Raw genomic sequence first — 8717 nt, forward strand, 5'->3', positions numbered from 1 at the left:
ACTTTAGTGATCACATCAGAAACGACCAAGTGTTGGAAGTTAACACACATTGTGTCACTAGTCGTTTCGAAAACTATTGGTCCTTGTCTTAAATACACAGCGAATAATGATTTTCAGCCTTCACTGGTTCCAAGACAGCTTATTGGAAAAATTACGCCTCGGAATGTATAGCCTTCTAGGTATTGCAAAATCTTGACGTGCTAAAAATATTATTGTCCTATCAAAGCGTCGAAGTCAGGTTCCTGAGAGCAGCAGTAAGATTTTACCACTTGAGCACAGGTGATAGAAAACGAAACTGGGGAATGTGCCAAGCTGATAGACCGGTACGTCAGTTTCATGCATGAAAGGTAACGAAATTCCAGATAGTATTCTCTAGCCTGGATGTTCAATGGAAATAAATGTCAGTTCACGTTAGGTAGGTATCTGAACACTTGTAGAAAAGGGGTACTGAATTTTGACTTTCTGTTTAATTAGAAGTGCCGTAATTTGGAAAGGTAATTTGGTGGTGCCGATCACAATGGCCGCGCTGTTCACACGGTCACATCATACTATGGACTACGATGAATTAACTGAAAGTATAGGCCGCGCCATAGCTCAAGCGGTTAGTCGCTGGCTTCCCACCGCGGCGGCCTGTGTTCGATCCTGGGTTTGGCCAAGTGGGATTTGTGGTGGACAAAGTGGCGCTTAGGCAGGGTTTCTCCGAGTACTTCAGTTTCCCCTGCCAATCTTCATTCCACCAATTGCTCTACAATCACCCTCACCTATCATCTGGGGCTGGTACAATAGGCCAGAAGTGGTCGCAGTACAAGGGACTTAGTCCCATACCACTAGCAATAAAAAAAACTGAAAGTAAGATCCTATGTCAACATACTCTGCAAACGATTATGAATGTCCATGTTTCATAAAAGTGCGGAATTCCTTAACCAGTCCGTGTAATTTTATACATTTAAGATTACCTTGCACGAAGGAGTTGCTTAGTCAGCCGATGAAGGAAATAGTCTTTGAGTTTGATAGGGATATAGTATTGATGTTGCAGAGTTTATATTTGATTTGATACGAGGTTCGAAGATTATCGTATATTGTGAAATCGAAAGGACTGGTGAGGGTCCGGTCGTTCATTGGTTTGGGAATTAAACAGATAGGTTGGTAAGAAAGTGGATATTGAGACTGCAGATTTTATATGTCGTAGAAGGAAGTGGCAGGTCACGGTAGACGAGTGGTCTAAGTCACCCACTTTCTTCGCCTGCTAGGCAGCCGGGATCGTGTGTTCCAATCCCACACAAGGCATTGATGTTTGATATGTGTGTTTATTCTGTGTTTGCGTTTTCCTATGTTTAGGCAGAGGCCTTGTGACGAACTGATCACCCATCTAAGGAGTTCTACCGTCTGTAGAAATGATCTATGAAACTGAGAAATCAGCCCTATATTCCAAAGTGGGAGGGAAGAGGGAGGAAAAAATGAAGGAAGTGGGAATATTATGATATGTTGCGGTCTGGAAAGGATTTTGTGAGAGGCCATTTTCAGTGCATTATTCCAATATCCGTGTGGGGGAACCGAGAAGAAAACCATAAGCTCCGAGAGGGGCTACCTGTTCGGTGTAATGTACCATTTTCCAGTGCAGATTCTTGTTCAGTGAATACTACCAGATCGTACGGATACGACGGTACCCATGTTTGAGCACCTTCTGTATCGAGACCACACTTGTCCCTTTCGTAGGATCAGCCGAAATTTAATGCAACAGCAACCTACGAAAGAACTTAGGAAAAGAAGGAAGGAGAAATTCACTGGCTCTACAGCCCCCTTGGGCTCTGTCCTCCGATTTCTCAGTTTCGTGATCATTTTACAGACGGTAGGACTCCTTGGACGAGTTATCAGCTTGTAGCAAGGCCTATACCTAAACACAGGACAACACAAACACAGAATAAACTCGTACACACACCAAACATTCATGCCTTGTATGGGATTCGAACCCAGGATCCCGGCTTACGAGTGAGCGAAGACAGTACATGATTTAGACAGCTCCGACCACCGAAAATCAGTGATCAGTAAATTATCATTTGCTCTTAGCTTTTTTTCGTCTTACATAATAGATGTCTCACTTCAAACCCGTGTCTCTTAACAGATTTTCTTTATTTTAAGTTCAAGATGGTCAAGGAAAAAAATGCTTCACTCGACGCTACATAACCCCAATACTGACATCGTCGTCAAATATCCAGCTTAAAATATAATTAAAATACATGCTTCATACAATCCCTAGAGAGTTAATTATAAATGTTAATGGCTTTTAAATAGTAAAATGTATTCGTTAGCCTGTCACTGAAATACGCCAATAGGAGAAAGATATTTTAAAGGAAATATAGCACCGAAAGTGTTAAAATTTACTCAATCTTCCATAATTCTCCTCAATGCGGACACAGCATTCTGCCATGATATTGCTCAGTGATTCAATGTACTAGACCCAATGATAATTATAGCAAGATGCTCAATGTTCTTGAAATAGGTATTATGTTGAAAGTGTTAAGATGAAGTTTGCCTCTCGTACAGTTAAGGAAGGGGGGTGGGAGACGAGTATGAGAAAGTCAAGGGGTTGAGTAAAGGAGGGAGTTGGGAAGGAATAGTGTACTCCCGTATTTCTTAGTATAGGATTTCCTCCCTAGTAAATCTTTAGACCTATATTATGCTGGCATCTAGTTAACTCAAAGACAAGTACACTAAGTAAGGGGGCATATAAGAACAGCCATTATAATAGCAGGGTGATGTACAACACAATGTCGGCGCGATCATATGATGATGGCGTGGTGACTCGATAGCCTGACAGCAAAAACCAGCCATACGCGTTATTCACTTCCGTTGCTTGCTGCGGGATGTGTGAATAACCGAGGAGAGAAAGAAAAAGTGAGAGAAGAACGTTCTGCTGTAAATACATGACGCAGTGCATATGCAAATCTGTGACTCAGTTCTCTTCAGCAAAGCGTTCATCGTATTTTTGGCCTTGATTTCTTTGACAGTGGAAGCACTGGTAAGAATTCATAGATAAATGCATTCTTGATACACTTATTTGCATTTTTCTTATCAGTTGAACATCTATTATCAATTTGAAAAGGAATAATTAATTATCTCACTTGTAAATAACTTTGCAAATTGAAGATTTCTCTGTCCTCTATGCAGTACATAAGTACTAACATGATAATTATATATATTGTTTTATAAAATTAATATAAGCATCTAGCATAAAGCAATACTAGCGAGAAGGGAAATAATTCTCACTTCCCCTATTGCTTCAGGTCATGTACTGAGCCTCACTCACCCTGGTGTCAAAAAGAAAATGAAGGCCCACTTCTACCTAGTGTCATGGATAAAGATGCGTGGTGACCTTCGAGGCATATTGCCTAATAAATCTTCATAGGGTTATGCTTAGGAACAGGGACAGTTTTTCCATTTTAAAATTAAATTAACCTATGTTAAATTGAAATATTTATGCAATTAAAATATTATTGCTTTATCTTAGTCAGCATGCCTACTCAAAACAGAAGGTACTTTTATAAAAGTATTATGCACCACCTCTGTGGTCTAGTGGTCAGAATTATTGGCTACAGATCCACAGGTCCGGGTTCGACTCCCGGCGCTACCAGATTTTCTGAGAAGTAGTGGGTCTTGAACGGAGTCCACTCAGCATCACGAGAATAACTGAGGAGCTATTTCAAGGAAATAGCTGCTCCGGTCTAGAAAAATTATATTAACGGCCGTGGGTATCCGTTACGCTGACCACGTGACACCCCCTATCCGCAAAAATTTGCACTAACTTTGCCGACAAGCGGCGGTCTCTCGGTCGGTATAGTTCGCTTGCAGACTACAGTCCACGGAGTTTTGTTTTATGCACTTCGATAAACCTCACATTATGCAGGGAAGTTATCTGTAGTAGATTAAATTAAAAACTAAATTTAAAAAATAACATACTCCGTTTCTGCTGGGGAATGGTTGTAATTGCGTGTAGTGAAATTTTAGCTCTCTTTGGCAGTTTGATAGGAACGTTTAGTTGAATAAAATAATTTATACGACGATTATAAATGAAGCAATGCCAAAGGCGGAATCTGTTTAGAGTAATGGAAAACAATTCGACATATAAGGGCTATAGCCGTTGACTCCTGCATGAATATCGTTCGTAGTCTTACGAAAATGCTTTTTTAACTGCTGCATTAACCGCAGTTTCTAGACCACGTGATTTACGATTTCAGAACAGCGTGTATAAAGTAGGAAGCTTCAATGGCATCTTTTTTAACTATGCGTTTTTCTCAGATCTTGTTCTTTTCGCCTCTCTAAAACCGTTTCATTCCGTCTCACTCACTCCCGACTGTTTTATCCAATATCTCTGTCTGGCTTCCCTTTTGCCCATGTTTTAATAATCCTTCCCCGTGTGTATGTCTACATCGTCCGATCAATCTTCGCGCGAAATTTAATACAGGGCACAAAGGCCCGTAGCCTGGTATTAACACAGCTCAATCACTAATCCCTGCGAATCGATCCCAAACTTTTTAATATGCAGAGCAAAGCAGGAAGGGGGGAAAGGCGGAAAAGGGACTAAACTACCGGTAAAGGGGATGGGTGGGGGAGAGAGAATGTTGCGGAACAATATAGGTGCCCTGATGTGCAAATATCGGGCGGTACTGGAGGAGTTTCAAAATTACACCTGGGGTGGTACTGTGTTAAGGGTGAAGAAGGGAAAGCGAGAGAGAAATAAGTTTGGATGGGACATAGCAGGCTTTCACATACAGGATACAAAGAAGAAGTCAACAGGTACTCTTTGAGGTGTAGATTATTTCCCGCGAAGTGCAAAATGTGGCCAGATTTAATTCGTGGACACTAATTAATAACACACCAGAAATAAATAGAAAGCAACATTATTGATTAAAGTGGAAAAATCCGTTCTTCTGTCCGCTTTCTTAAAGTAAACTTTAATGGAATAATGAAATTGCGTAGATCATTTCTTATGATAATCTGGTGAAAATGTTTGCCGGTTGACCCTCTCTTTTCTTCGGTTTTCTAAAATTAATTTGTAATGAAATAATTTTTTTTCCTTGGCACTACAGCCCCAGTGGGCCTAGGCCTACCTCCATGAACTTCTCCGTTCACTTCGGTTTTTCTAGTTCTTACACATTCGGTAGGACTCCTTGGGCGGGTGATCAACTCGTCGCAAGGCCTCTACCTGTACACAAACACAAAGAAACGCACACAAACATCCATGCCCTGAGTAGGATTTGAACCCACGATTCCGGTTTCCAAGCGAGTGAAAACAGTACATGCCAATGAAATAATTTAGTGGTGTATTTATGGCAGGAACAGGATAGCTCAGTCGGTATAACGACGGGCTGAGGGCTTGACGCACGGGGGTTTAATTCATGGTAGGGTAAACAATTTTTCTCTTCTCCACACCTTCCAGGTCTGCTCTGTTCCCAACCAGCCTCTTATCCAATGGGAACTGGGGGCTTTCTCCACGGGTCCTCGGGAGTAAGGCGACCTTGGCGTCGAGCTGACCACTCAACTCCAGCTAATGTCGAGGTCAATAACTATGGAGCTGTACCTCCACTCCCTCATATATTTTCATGGCCTATTGATCAATAAATTAAGCATGAAGACATCTTTGTCTTTACCCTTAATTTGTTGTAGGTCTATATCCTTTGACCAAAAGAGGTCGTTTACAAAATCGCTTTGTTCTTCGACTTCTTACCTGAAATTTCACTCACAATTCAATGGGTTATATTTAATTACATTACATATATATATGTGTTCACGTAACACAAATGCTTGGTGCGCACAGCTTCTTTGTATATACGCTTACTTCCATTGGGTCTGAGCTATTATTTTACTACTACTGCCTGATACTATTATTACTACCTTTATTACCTTTACTGTTCACTCCATTTTATTTCTGTTCATCCATAACCTCTAATTATGGTTGTGCCTTATCAGATTTATTATCCCACTAACATTTAATTTTAAATAAATATTTTTCAGGATTTAATTGCATTGCGTCTATGTAGTTAATTGCCTTTTGTGCTGTAAATCCTCACTTATGCTAAAAAATATGCTTCGTACGGATTCTTTTCCTCACACCTCCGTTTCAGAACCTTTAGTAAGGTAAAGTTTTCCCTGTAAGAGGGCGTGAAGGCCCATAAGGTTCTGAGACGTCGAGGCTCCCACATCTTCTCTATAGATTCGGTTCACAGATTGCGGTAAAGTTTTCAGCCTTACTCACCTGCAGCACTTTACCTCCCAGGGCGATTCCAGGTACTCATTTCTGTTAGAGGGTGAGCCGACCCCAGGGCCATAATGCTGCTGGAAGGATTAGGTAAACTGAAAAATTGCGCCTTATCGGGACTCGAAACCGCGTTCTTCCGGCTCGTAGCATATTGCCTCAATCAACTGCGCTGCTGCGTGCCAACTTCCAATCGCATCATCATTAAATTCAGGTTGTAAAAAGGAAAGTTTACAAGGTAACATGGGAACATAGTATCCTCTACTATGGCGGGGCTGCAAATAATCGCGAAGTGGATTAAATAGTTGCAAAATAACGAATAACAGAGGATGTAGATCGTTTTTACACTATGAAGGAGCCTTGTACGTCGCCTAATAACCCGACCGCAGTCGGAGATATTGATGAAGGAAACAAGAGAGGTGAAAGAATCTGATGTTCTAGCGGGTGCTTTAAGCATAATAAGTTACGTAGTTTATAGTGCAAACATACGAAACTCCAAGATCTGTCCCTGGAGGCTGCTACTTAATCTTACTTTCTGACTGAGACGAAATATCAGCACAGAACAATATGCTGTAAAACTAGGCTGAACGGAAACTCACTGTTGTGATATGAGTTTACAGACATGCGTAAACGCCTTTAGATGAAGAATGTTACGTGTGGTCTAGTGGTCAGAGTTCCTGTCTACAGGACTAGGCTGAACGGAAACTCACTGTTGTGATATGAGTTTACAGACATGCGTAAACGCCTTTAGATGAAGAATGTTACGTGTGGTCTAGTGGTCAGAGTTCCTGTCTACAGGTTCAGAGATTCCGAGTTCGATTCCCGGAATTACCAGATTTTCGGAGAAGTAGTGGGTCTGGAACGGGGTCCACTCAGCCTCATGATGATAACTGAGGAGCTATTTCAAGGAAATAGCTGCTCTGGTCTAGAAAACTTATATTAACGGCCGTGGGTATCCGTTGCGCTGACCAGGTGACACCCCAAAAGTTTGCACTAACTTTGCCGACAAGCGGCGGTCTCTCGGTCGGTATAGTTCGCTTTCGGACTACAGGCCATGCAGTTTGTTTTTTGTTATGGTGTACGTAGCCAACGGCGCGGCATCGAACGAGAACCATTGCGCTAATGTGTACAGCAGTGGTTCCGAAGCTTTTGCATCATCTGTTGCATCATTTTTATGTTACAAGGAGTAAATATACGGGTCTCACTATTGTAGAAACACTTTTTCCAAGACGCATATATTTACAATTATGTGCATTATAACTGAACTCCAAACAAGAAGGAAATAGGACAGTGGGAAGACCAAGGTTAAGATGGGAAGAATGTGTGTGTGTGGCAGGACATAAGAATTTTGAGTGTAAAGAACTGGAGGAATGTAGCATCGAATAGAGAAGAATAGCGAGCAATTCTGAGGAAGGCCAATGTTCACAAAGGGCTGTCGTGTCAGTGATGATGATGATGATAATTGAACTCCTGTTTTCTCTTTCGTGTTTAATGCAACACACTTTTTATTTTAGATGAAACCAAACTTATATTTAACTCGCTAAAATTTCGGTTAAAATGTTCTTAAAATATAATTAAAATTTACTCTATACCTGGTTACATGTTTCGGCCTCACAGGGTCATCTTCAGGCATCACATTTTGATGGAGCCTACTGCACTGGGCTCGCTTATGTCAATAGCACTCACTGATATACTTCTTCATTATTATCAATTTTAGTTTTTCGAGAATGTCTCTTCTTTGCTATTCTCGTATTGCTACTTCACTTTACTCCTTTGCGTGTGCCGCTCCGCCTAGCGTATGTACCTTGTACTCAGTTATAATTGAAGATTATATTGTAACTTATAACGATATAGCACTACTCAGTCATTGCACTCAAGACTCCTGGCTTCTTCTTTCCACTGCAATGAACTGAGAACTGACTGACTACTCACTCATAGAATTTTCTTTTAATGCTAGTGGCGTGGGACTAAGTCCCTTGTACTGCGGCCAGTTCTGGCATATTGTACCAGCCCCAGACGATAGATGAGGGTGATTGTGGAGCAATTGGTGGAATGAAGATCGGCAGGGGAAACCGAAGTACTCGGAGAAAACCTGCCCCAGCGCCACTTTGTCCACCATAAATCCCACTTGACCAGACTCGGGATCGAACTAGGGCCGCCGCGGTGGGAAGCCAGAGAATAACCACTTGAGCTATGGCGCCCCTACTCACTCACTAACTGCACTAACTCAACACTGACTGACTTACTAACCGGCTTGCTAACTGGCTCACTCACCGTCGCAGGACTCAGTCATGTGCTATGCAGTGCAATGAATTGGTCTGGGTATGGCGCGAACTTGAGAGATACGAGCACTTTTATTGGCTTCTCACTCGTCGGAAACTTTCTAACGAGTTCACGGACTACTGCGGAATTCGGCGTTAGCTGAGTGGTTTCTAGAACAACGCAGATTTTACGAGAGGTGCGC

This window comes from Cryptotermes secundus, unplaced genomic scaffold (assembly GCF_002891405.2).
Source record: "Cryptotermes secundus unplaced genomic scaffold, Csec_1.0 scaffold49, whole genome shotgun sequence".
Taxonomy (NCBI): domain Eukaryota; kingdom Metazoa; phylum Arthropoda; class Insecta; order Blattodea; family Kalotermitidae; genus Cryptotermes; species Cryptotermes secundus.